A 9,812-nucleotide genomic window follows, 5' to 3' on the forward strand; every position below is an offset into this window, starting at 1 on the left:
TAGAATGTGAAGATGAAGAGGCTGATGAAATGCCGGAAATGTAATTCTAAAGATCAATCATAGGATTGCTCAGAAGCAATAAGAAGCAAATCCACAAATTAAAGAAATTCATACATGACATGAAAATTTTTCTCCCTTGAAACAGATTTTAAAAGGGGAAGTAAAATGAAATATTATAAATGAAGAATTCAATAGATGAAATAAAAAATGCAATGGAAAGCCTTAACAGATTTGGTGAGGCAGAAGAAAGAATAACCAAGCTGTAAGATAAATCTCTGGAAATTTTATAGTCAGATCAAAAAAGAAATTAGAAAAATTAAATACTGTATTGGAGATTTATGGGATACTATCAAATGACCCAACATACAGGTCTTAGGAGTTCCTGAAGGCATGGGAAGAGAATGGATTAGAAGGCTATTTTGTGAGATAATTACAGTAAACTTCCTCAGTTTGGAGAAAGAAAGGAATGTCCAAGTACACAAAGCACATAGAACTCCTGATAGACATCAGCAGAAAAGATCTTCACCATGACACAATGTAGTCAAACCTTTTAAAGTAAAACAAAGATTCTAAAATGTGCATGAGAGAAATGCCAGATTATTTAAGCATCTCCAATTAGACTCACAGCTGATTTTTCATCAGAATCCCTGCATGCTAGGAGAGAATGATGAGATTTGGTCTGAGGTTTTTTTTTTTTTTTTTTTTTTTTTTGGACAGGCAAAGTGGACAGCGAGAGACAGAGACAAAGGTCTTCTTTTTGCCGTTGGTTCACCCTCCAATGGCCGCCACGGCCGGCGCATCACGCTGATCTGAAGCCAGGAGCCAGGTGCTCATCCTGGTCTCCCATGCGGGTGCAGGGCCCATCGACTTGGGCCATCCTCCACTGCACTCCCGGGCCATGGCAGAGAGCTGGCCTGGAAGAGGGGCAACCGGGACAGAATCCGGCACCCCCACCGGGACTAGAACCTGGTGTGCCGGCGCTGCAGGTGGAGGATTAGCCTATTGAGCCATGGTGCCGGCCTGGTGTGAGTCTTAAGAGAAAAAAACTGTCAACCCAGAATGCTATACTGAGCAAAGTCTCATTTATGAATGAAGGTGAAATAAAGAACTTCCATAGCAAACAGAAATCGAAAATCTATCACCACTCGTCCAGCCTTACAAAAGATGCTTAAGGATGTGCTACACACAGAAACATAGTCATCACTATAAAAGAATGTGAAGGAAGAAAATCTCTAAGTAAAAGTACAAAGGAAATACAAAGTAAGCAATAGGAATATTTATAGAAAAAATGGCAGGGCCAACAAGTTACTTATCAAGACTAACCTTGAATGTAAATAGCCTCAACTCTCCAGTTAAAAGACACAGACTGGCTGAATATATTAAAATAAAAGATCTGGGGCCAGTGCCATAGTGCAGTAGGTTAATCCTCCACCTGCAGTGCCAGCATCCCATATGAGTGCTGGTTCTAGTCCCAGCTGCTCCTCTTCCAATACACTTCTCTGCTATGGCCTGGGAAAGCAGTGGAAGATGGCCCAAGCCCTCTTGGAGCCTACATCAAGAAATTGGAAAGGCACCAAATAAATGAGCTATCAATGCATCTCAAGGACCTAGGAAAACAACAAGCAAAACCCAAAATTAGTATGGGGAAAGAAAATTAAAATTAGAGATGAAATAAACAAAATTGACACACCATTGGCCCAACTATCCAAAAAAGAGGGAGAAGACCTGAATCAATAAAATCAGATTTGAAAAAGGAAATGTAACAATAGGCACCACAGAAATAAAAGGAACCAAAATTACTACAGAGAGCTCCATGCCAACATATTGGGAAACACAGAAGAACTGACTCTATTCCTAGATACATAAAACCTAACAAAATTGAGCCATGAAGGCGTAGAAAACCCAAATAAACCAATCAAACAAATGGAGATTGACTCATTTAATAAAGACCCTCTAACAAAGAAAAGCCCAGGACTGGATAGCTTCACTGCTGAATTCTGCTAGACATTTAAAGAAGAACTAATTCCAATGCTTCTCAAGATATTCAAAACAATTGAAAGGGAGGGAGTCATTCTATGAAGCCAGTATTACCCTAATTCCTAAACCAGAAAAAGATACAACAGAGAAAGAGACCTATAGACCAATTTTCATGATAAACATAGGTGTAGAACTCAAAATACAAGTCAATCAAATACAACAACAGATAAGAAAGATCATTCACCTGGACCAAGTGAGATTTATCCCTGGTATGCAAGGATGATTCAATATACTCAAGTCAATGAATGTGACACATTAAATAATGGAAGAATAAAAACCATATTATTATCTCAATAGATGCAAAGAAAGCATTTGACAGAATGCAACATCCTTTCATAATGAAAACCTTAAGCACATTGAGTATAGAAGGAATAGCCCTCAACACAATAAAGGCAATTTGTGATAGACCCACAGCCAGCATCTTAGTGAATGGGGAAAAGTTGGAAGTATTTCCACTAAGATCCAGAACCAGACAAGGAAGCCCACTCTCACAATTGCTATTCAGTGTAGTCCTGGAAGTTTTAGTCTTACCCATTATGCAAGAAAAAGAAATCAAAGAGATACAAATTAGAAAGCAGAAAGTCAAACTATCTCTATTTGGAGATGACGTGGTTCTATATTTAGGGGATCCAAAAGACTCCACTGAGAACTATTGGAACTCATAAAAGACTATTGTAAAGTGGCAGGATATAAAATTAACACACAAAAATCAGCAGCCTTTGTATATGGATACAATGCCACAGCTGAGAATGAACTTCTAAAATCAATCCCATTCACAATAGCTACAAAAAATTAAATACCTTGAAATAAACTTAACCAGAAGTATCAAAGATCCCTCCAATAAGAACTACAAAACATTAAAGAAATAAAGACAAAAAATAGAAAAAATCTCCCATGTTCATGGATTGGAAAAGTCATTATCATCAAAATGTCTACACTACCAAAAGCAATATACAGAGTCAATGTGATTCCAATCAAAATACCAAAGACATTCTTCTCAGATACAGAAAAAGTGAAATTCATATGGAATCACAAGAGACCCCGAATAGCTAAAGCAATCTTATACAACAAAAACAAAGCTGGAGGCATAATATTACCAGATTTCAAGACATACTACTGGGCAGTTATTTTTTTATTTTATTTTATTTTTTATTTTTTGACAGGCAGAGTGGACAGTGAGAGAGAGAGACAGAGAGAAAGGTCTTCCTTTGCCGCCAATGGCCGCCGCGGCTGGCGCGCTGCGGCCGGCGCACCACGCTGACCTGATGGCAGGAGCCAGGTACTTACCTTGGTCTCCCATGGGGTGCAGGGCCCAAGTACTCAGGCCATCCTCCACTGCACTCCCTGGCCACAGCAGAGAGCTGGCCTGGAAGAGGGGCAACCGGGCCGGAATCCAGCGCCCCGACCGGGACTAGAACCCGGTGTGCCGGCGCCGCAAGGTGGAGGATTAGCCTAGTGAGCCGCGGCACCGGCCACTACAGGGCCGTTATAATAAAACAGCTTGGTACTGGCACAAAAACAGATGGGTAGACTAATGGAGCAGCATAGAAACTCCAAAGATCAATCCATGCATCTACAAGCAACTTATCTTTGACAAAGAAGCTAAAACATCTAAGATCAATCCCATTCATAATAGCTACAAAAATTAAATCCCTTGGAATACATTTAACCAAGGATGTCAAAGATCTCTACAATGAAAATTATAAAACATTAAAGAAAAAAAAATAGAAGACACACAAAAAATGAAAAAATCATCCTGTTCATGAATTGGAAGAATATCATCAAAATGTCCATACTACCCAAAGGAATTTACAGATACAATGTGATCCCAATCAAAATACTGACATTCTTCTCATATCTAGAAGAGTGATGCTAAAAATCATATGAATACATAAGTTACAGCCGGCGCCGTGGCTCAATAGGCTAATCCTCTGCCTGCGGTGCCAGCACACTGGGTTCTAGTCCCGGTCAGGACACCGGATTCTGTCCTGGTTGCTCCTCATCCAATCCAGCTCTCTGCTGTGGCCCGGGAAGGCAGTGGAGGATGGCCCAAGTGCTTGGGCCCTGCACCTGCATGGAAGACCAGGAGAAGCACCTGGCTCCTGGCTTCAGATCAGTGCAGTGCGCTGGCCGCAGCAGCCATTGGGGGGATGAACCAACAGAAAAGGAAGACCTTTCTCTCTGCCTCTCTCTCTCACTGTCCACTCTGCCTGTCAAAAAAAAAAAATACACAAGTGACCCTGAATAATAAAAGCAATCTTGTATAACAAAAACAAAGCTGCAAGTATCACAGTACCATATTAAGACATACAACAGGGCAGTTACAATCAAAATATCCTGGCACTTGCAAAAAATTGATGTGTAGAAAAATGAACAAAACAAATTCCATTAATGAATCCATGCATCTACAACCAACTTATCTTTGACAAAGGAATTAAAAGCAATCCTGCAGCAAGGACAGTCTCTCCAGTACATGGTGCTGGGAAAACTGGATTTCCCCATGCAGAAGTAAGAAGCAAGACCCCTACCTTACACCTTACACAAAAATCCATTCAACATGGATCAAAGACCTAAATCTATGACATGATACCATCATTATTAGAGAACACTGGGGAAACCCTGCAAGACATTGACATAGGCAGACTTCTTGGAAAAAAAGACCCCAGACGCACAAGCCATCAAAGCCAAAATTGACAGGATTACATCAAATTGAGAAGCTTCTGCACTGCAAAAGAAACCCTTAGAAAAGTGAAGAAACAGCCAACAGAATGGAAGAAATTATTTGCAAACTATGCAACTGACAGAAGAATAATATCCAGAATATATTAAGAGCTTAAGAAACTCCACAACAACAAAACAAACAACCCAGTGAAGAAATGGGCTAAGGACTTAAAGACATTTTTTCAAAAGAGGAAATCCAAATGGCCAAAAGACACATGAACAAAATGCTCAGGATTACTAGCCACCAGGAAAATGCTCATCAAAACCACAATGAGATATCACATCACTCCAGTTAGAATGGCTTTCATACAGAAATCAACAAATTCTGGTGGAGATATGGGGGAAAAGGTATCCTAATTCACTGTTTGTGGGAATGTAAACTGGTACAGCCAGTGTGGAAGACAGTATGTAGATACCTCAGAAATCTGAATATAGACCTACCATATGACCCAGTCATCCCACTCCTGGGAATTTACCCAAACGAAATGAAATCAGTATATGAAAGAGTCATCTGTATCCCTCAGTTTATTGCAGCTCAATTCACAATAGCTAAGATATGGAATCAACCCAAATGTCCATCAACTGAAGACTGGATAAAGAAATTATGGTATACACACACACAGACACACACACACAGACTGGATAAAGAAATTATGAGATTATATGTATATATATATATATATACACACACACATACACAAACACACACACACACCATGGAGTATGTAAAAATAGCAGTAAAAATTATGAAATCCTGCCACTTGAAACAAAATGAAATAAGCCAGTTCCAAATACCATATATACTCCTTATTTGTGGTCTTTACTTAGTATGGAGTTGGTCTACTGTGTACAAAGTTAATTGAAAGTGAATCTTAATGGAGATTAGGACTGGCAAGGGGAGAGGGAGGAGGAGGAGGAGGGTTGGGAGTGTGCGTGGGAGGGTGGGTATGGTAGAAAGAATAACTATATTCCTGGCCAGCGCCCTGGCTCACTTGGTTAATCCTCCACCTGTGGTGCCGGCATCCCATATGGGTGCCGGGTTCTAGTCCTGGTTGCTCCTCTTCCAGTCCAGCTCTCTGCAATGGAGGATGGCCCAAGTGCCTAGGCCCCTGCACCTGCATGGGAGACCAGGAGGAAGCACTGAGCTCCTGGCTTCTGATCGGTGCAGCACCAGCCATAGCGGCCATTTAAGGGGTGAACCAACAGAAGGAAGACCTTCCTGTTTCTCTAACTCTACCTGTCAAAAAAACAAGAAGAGTAACTATACAAATTTCATAAGTACAACTTAGGAAGATTCCTTAAAAATAAGTTTAATAAAATAAAAATAAATAACAAAAAAGTAATCTAGAGGTGAAGTTGACATTCTGAGATGCAATGATTTTGAACAGCCCTTGCCTCAACTATTGAGGAAAAATAAGAATGGGAGTAGGAAAGGGGAAAGCAAGAAATGTAGGAGTATAGGCAGGAGGAAGGGTAGGGTGAAAAGAATCACTATGTTCCTAAGTTTGTATATCAAATGTATGAAGTTTATATACCTCAAATACAAGGTTTCTAGGTAAAAGAAAATTCTAAAAATTCAATATTTCATAGTTTTATTTATGGGTATATACTTGACCTTGATTTCAGCACAATGTTCAGATTTTTAAAGAAGAATTTCTAACACAACAGTAGACACAAAGTGACTATTTAGAATCAGTAACACAATTACTATAAATATCATACAGCCATAAAAGTAGCACTGTTTATTAACTATTTAATATACAATTTTAAATGCTTCTTTGAGTTTTTTTTTTTTTTGCCTGCACATTCTCTATTCTTTAATTTACAAATTTGTAATTTCATTTTTCTAGAGTTGAAGGATAATTCAGTTTTCCTCTGGGATTATTGATAAGTGTGTAGAAATTACTGATGGGTGTTTGGTGCAGCAGTTTTGGAATGGCTGGGTTCAAGTCCCAGCTGTGCTCCTAAAACCAGCCTCCTGCTATTGTACACCCTGGGCCCCTGCTACCCACTCAGACTTGGATAGAGTTCCTGCCTCTTGGCTTCTGCCTGGCCCAGCCTTGTCTGTTGAAGGTATCTGGGGAGTGAGCCAGTAAGTGGAAGATATCCATTTGTCCCTCTATATATCTCTCTGCCTTTCAAATAAAATAAATTTAAAAATTTTTAAATAAAAATGCTGATTTTTAAAGTTTGCATTTTATTAGTAATATCATTGCTATAATATTTAGGAAAACCCTCATTAAACTGCTTTCCTACCTGCTGTGTAAAATTATAGGGCATGTCACTTTGTGCAACGGTAAATTTTAAATAGACATGGAATTGACAATTCTTGTTAGCCACCACAGCTAGTATTTTGTTTCAGGTCACTATTTAAATATTTTTCTAATGTGTTCATATGATTTACTTTTCATCAGCAAGATTATTAACAGTTCAAGAATCGATGTGTCCTGTTTAAAATTTATCTGTCTGGGGGCCGGCACTGTGGTGTAGCAGATAAAGCTGCCCTCTGCAGGGCCAGCATCCCCAGTGGGTGCCGGTTCGAGTCCTGGCTGCTCCACTTCTAATCCAGCTCTCTACTATGGCCTGGGGAAGCAGTGGAAGATGGCCCAAGTGCTTGGGCCCCTGCACCAGTGTGGGAGACCCGGAAGAAGCTCCTGGTTTGGGATTGCTACAGTTCTGGCCATTGCGGCCAATTGGGCAGTGAACTAGTGGATAGAAGACCTTCCCCTCTCCCCTTCTACCCCTCCCTCCCTCTCTTTCAAATACATAATTTTTAAAAAAGATTGGGGCTGGCGCCACGGCACACTAGGTTAATCCTTCGCCTGTGGTGCTGGCATCCCATATGGGTGCCAGTTCTAATCCTGGTTGTTCCTCTTCCAGTCCAGCTCTCTATTATGGCCTGGGAAGGCAGTGGAGGATGCCCAAGTATTTGGGCCCCTGCACCTGCAAGGGAGACCTGGAGGAGGCACAGCTCCAGCCGCTGTGGCCATTTGGGGAATGAACCAACGGAAGGAAGACCTTTCTCTGTCTCTCTCTCTCACTGTCTGTAACTCTACCTGTCAAATACTAAATAAAATATTTAATAAATAATAATAAATTTAAAAATAAATTTAATAAATAATAATAAATAAAATATTTATTTGAAAGTCACTTACACAGTGAGAGGATGAGATGGATAGAGGATGAGATTTGGGATCTATTTTCAACCCTTTCCCAAAATGTCAATTTAAAAAAAAAATCCCGGGACGGAGCCAAGATGGCGGAATAGTGAGGGCGCACACCGATAGTCCGGGAAAATTTAGTTTAATAAAAGGGGAGTTACGGTAGCCTCAGAAAAAAGAACCAGGAAAATATTGCAGAGGAAACTCTTCTGGATCGAGTGGCCATGAATCGGAGGACCTACTGGGAGAACAAGGTCGCCCACCGCGCGGAAGCCGAGCCGCGGGACCGAGCTGCGCAAGCTGCAGGGTCTGCGCGCCAGTGCTCGAAGGGGAGTGCGTGCCACACAGACAACAGCGGGGAGACTTGGGACGTCCAGGGCTCCGAGTCCACACATCGGCGCTGGAAGGGGAGCGGACCTGCGTGGAGAGCGTGGGAGCCCACAGTTTGGGACACCAGCGGCAGACTCAACATACCAGCGCTGGAACGCGAGGTGAGCCGAACCTCAATAGCCCGAGACACCGGCAGGCAAGCGGAGAGAGGAGACTAGAGGGAACGACCCCCGGGGCGGTGGGGGGGGGAACTTCACCAGGCTAACTGGAAGAGAGAGAGAGGAAAAAAAAAGGTGACTGGTATGGACACGGGTTTCTCTCTCTCCGCTCACCTCTCAAGGGCGAGCAAGACAAAGAACAGGCGCCATCTTGGACATACGTCATAAGCAGAGCGACCTCAGGTCTGCACCGGCCCTGAGCCTAGCAGAAAAACCTGACTCTGGGCGGGGCGAATTAACAGGAGATTAGGACCTAGTAAATTTGTGGTGCTACTGAACTGAGACTGTGAAAAAAGAGACGGTGGGGGAGAGAACTCACAGAATTCACGTGAGCACTCTCCAGAGACGCTAAAATTCCGTAACTTTGGCAACCCAGTGGGAGACTGAAGGAGAATTTGAGCCCACTCTGAGGGCCGAACAGATTCCCTGTGTGGTCCTTGGGAAAGAGCTTCCGATCTCTGGCTCCTGCGGGTATATCATTTGCCTGCTAACTACCTCCAACTTCGTTCAGCTGTGCGGAATTACTTCCCTTTTGAATCAAAAAAAAGAGAGAGAGGTTTACCACGCCTAACCTGGGAGTGTCACCTTTGGCACACCAAACAGAGCTCTCAGGCCACACCCATCTCAAGCCCTAAGGCTCCATCAAAAACAGATAGTCCACTTAATCTAGAGTCATAGTATAACAAGAAAAAGCACCACAGTGAAGAAACCAAATATCTCCAATATGCCAAATAACAAACGCAAAAACCAAGGTAATAAAAACAAGGAAGTCACCATGAAGCCCTCAAATGAAAAAGACACCCCAATTCAAGATTATGAGGATGATGACATAGAAGAAATGCAAGAAGCAGATCTCAAAAAATTGATAAGAACATTAAGAAGTTCTCAAAAACAAATTCTTGAACTACAGAAATCCTTAATGGACAAGATAGAAAATCTCTCTCGTGAAAATGAAATATTAAGGAATGAAACGAAACAACTAGTACAACAGGAAACTGGGATAGTGACTGAAGTGAAGAATTCAATAGATCAAATGAAAAACACAATAGAGAGCCTTACAAACAGAATGGGTGAAGCAGAAGAGAGAATATCGGACTTAGAAGACAGAGAACAGGAAAGGATACAGTCAAACCAAAGAAAAGAAGAGGAAATTAGAAATCTAAAACATATTGTCGGGAATCTTCAGGATACTATTAAAAAACCCAACATTCGGGTTCTAGGAGTTCCTGAAGGCATGGAGAGGGAGAAAGGATTAGAAGGCCTTTTTAGTGAGATATTAGCAGAAAATTTCCCAGGTTTGGAGAAGGACAGAGAAATCCTAGTACAGGAAGCTCACAGAACCCCT

This window comes from Oryctolagus cuniculus, chromosome 16 (genome assembly GCF_964237555.1).
Source record: "Oryctolagus cuniculus chromosome 16, mOryCun1.1, whole genome shotgun sequence".
Classification (NCBI taxonomy): Eukaryota; Metazoa; Chordata; class Mammalia; order Lagomorpha; family Leporidae; genus Oryctolagus; species Oryctolagus cuniculus.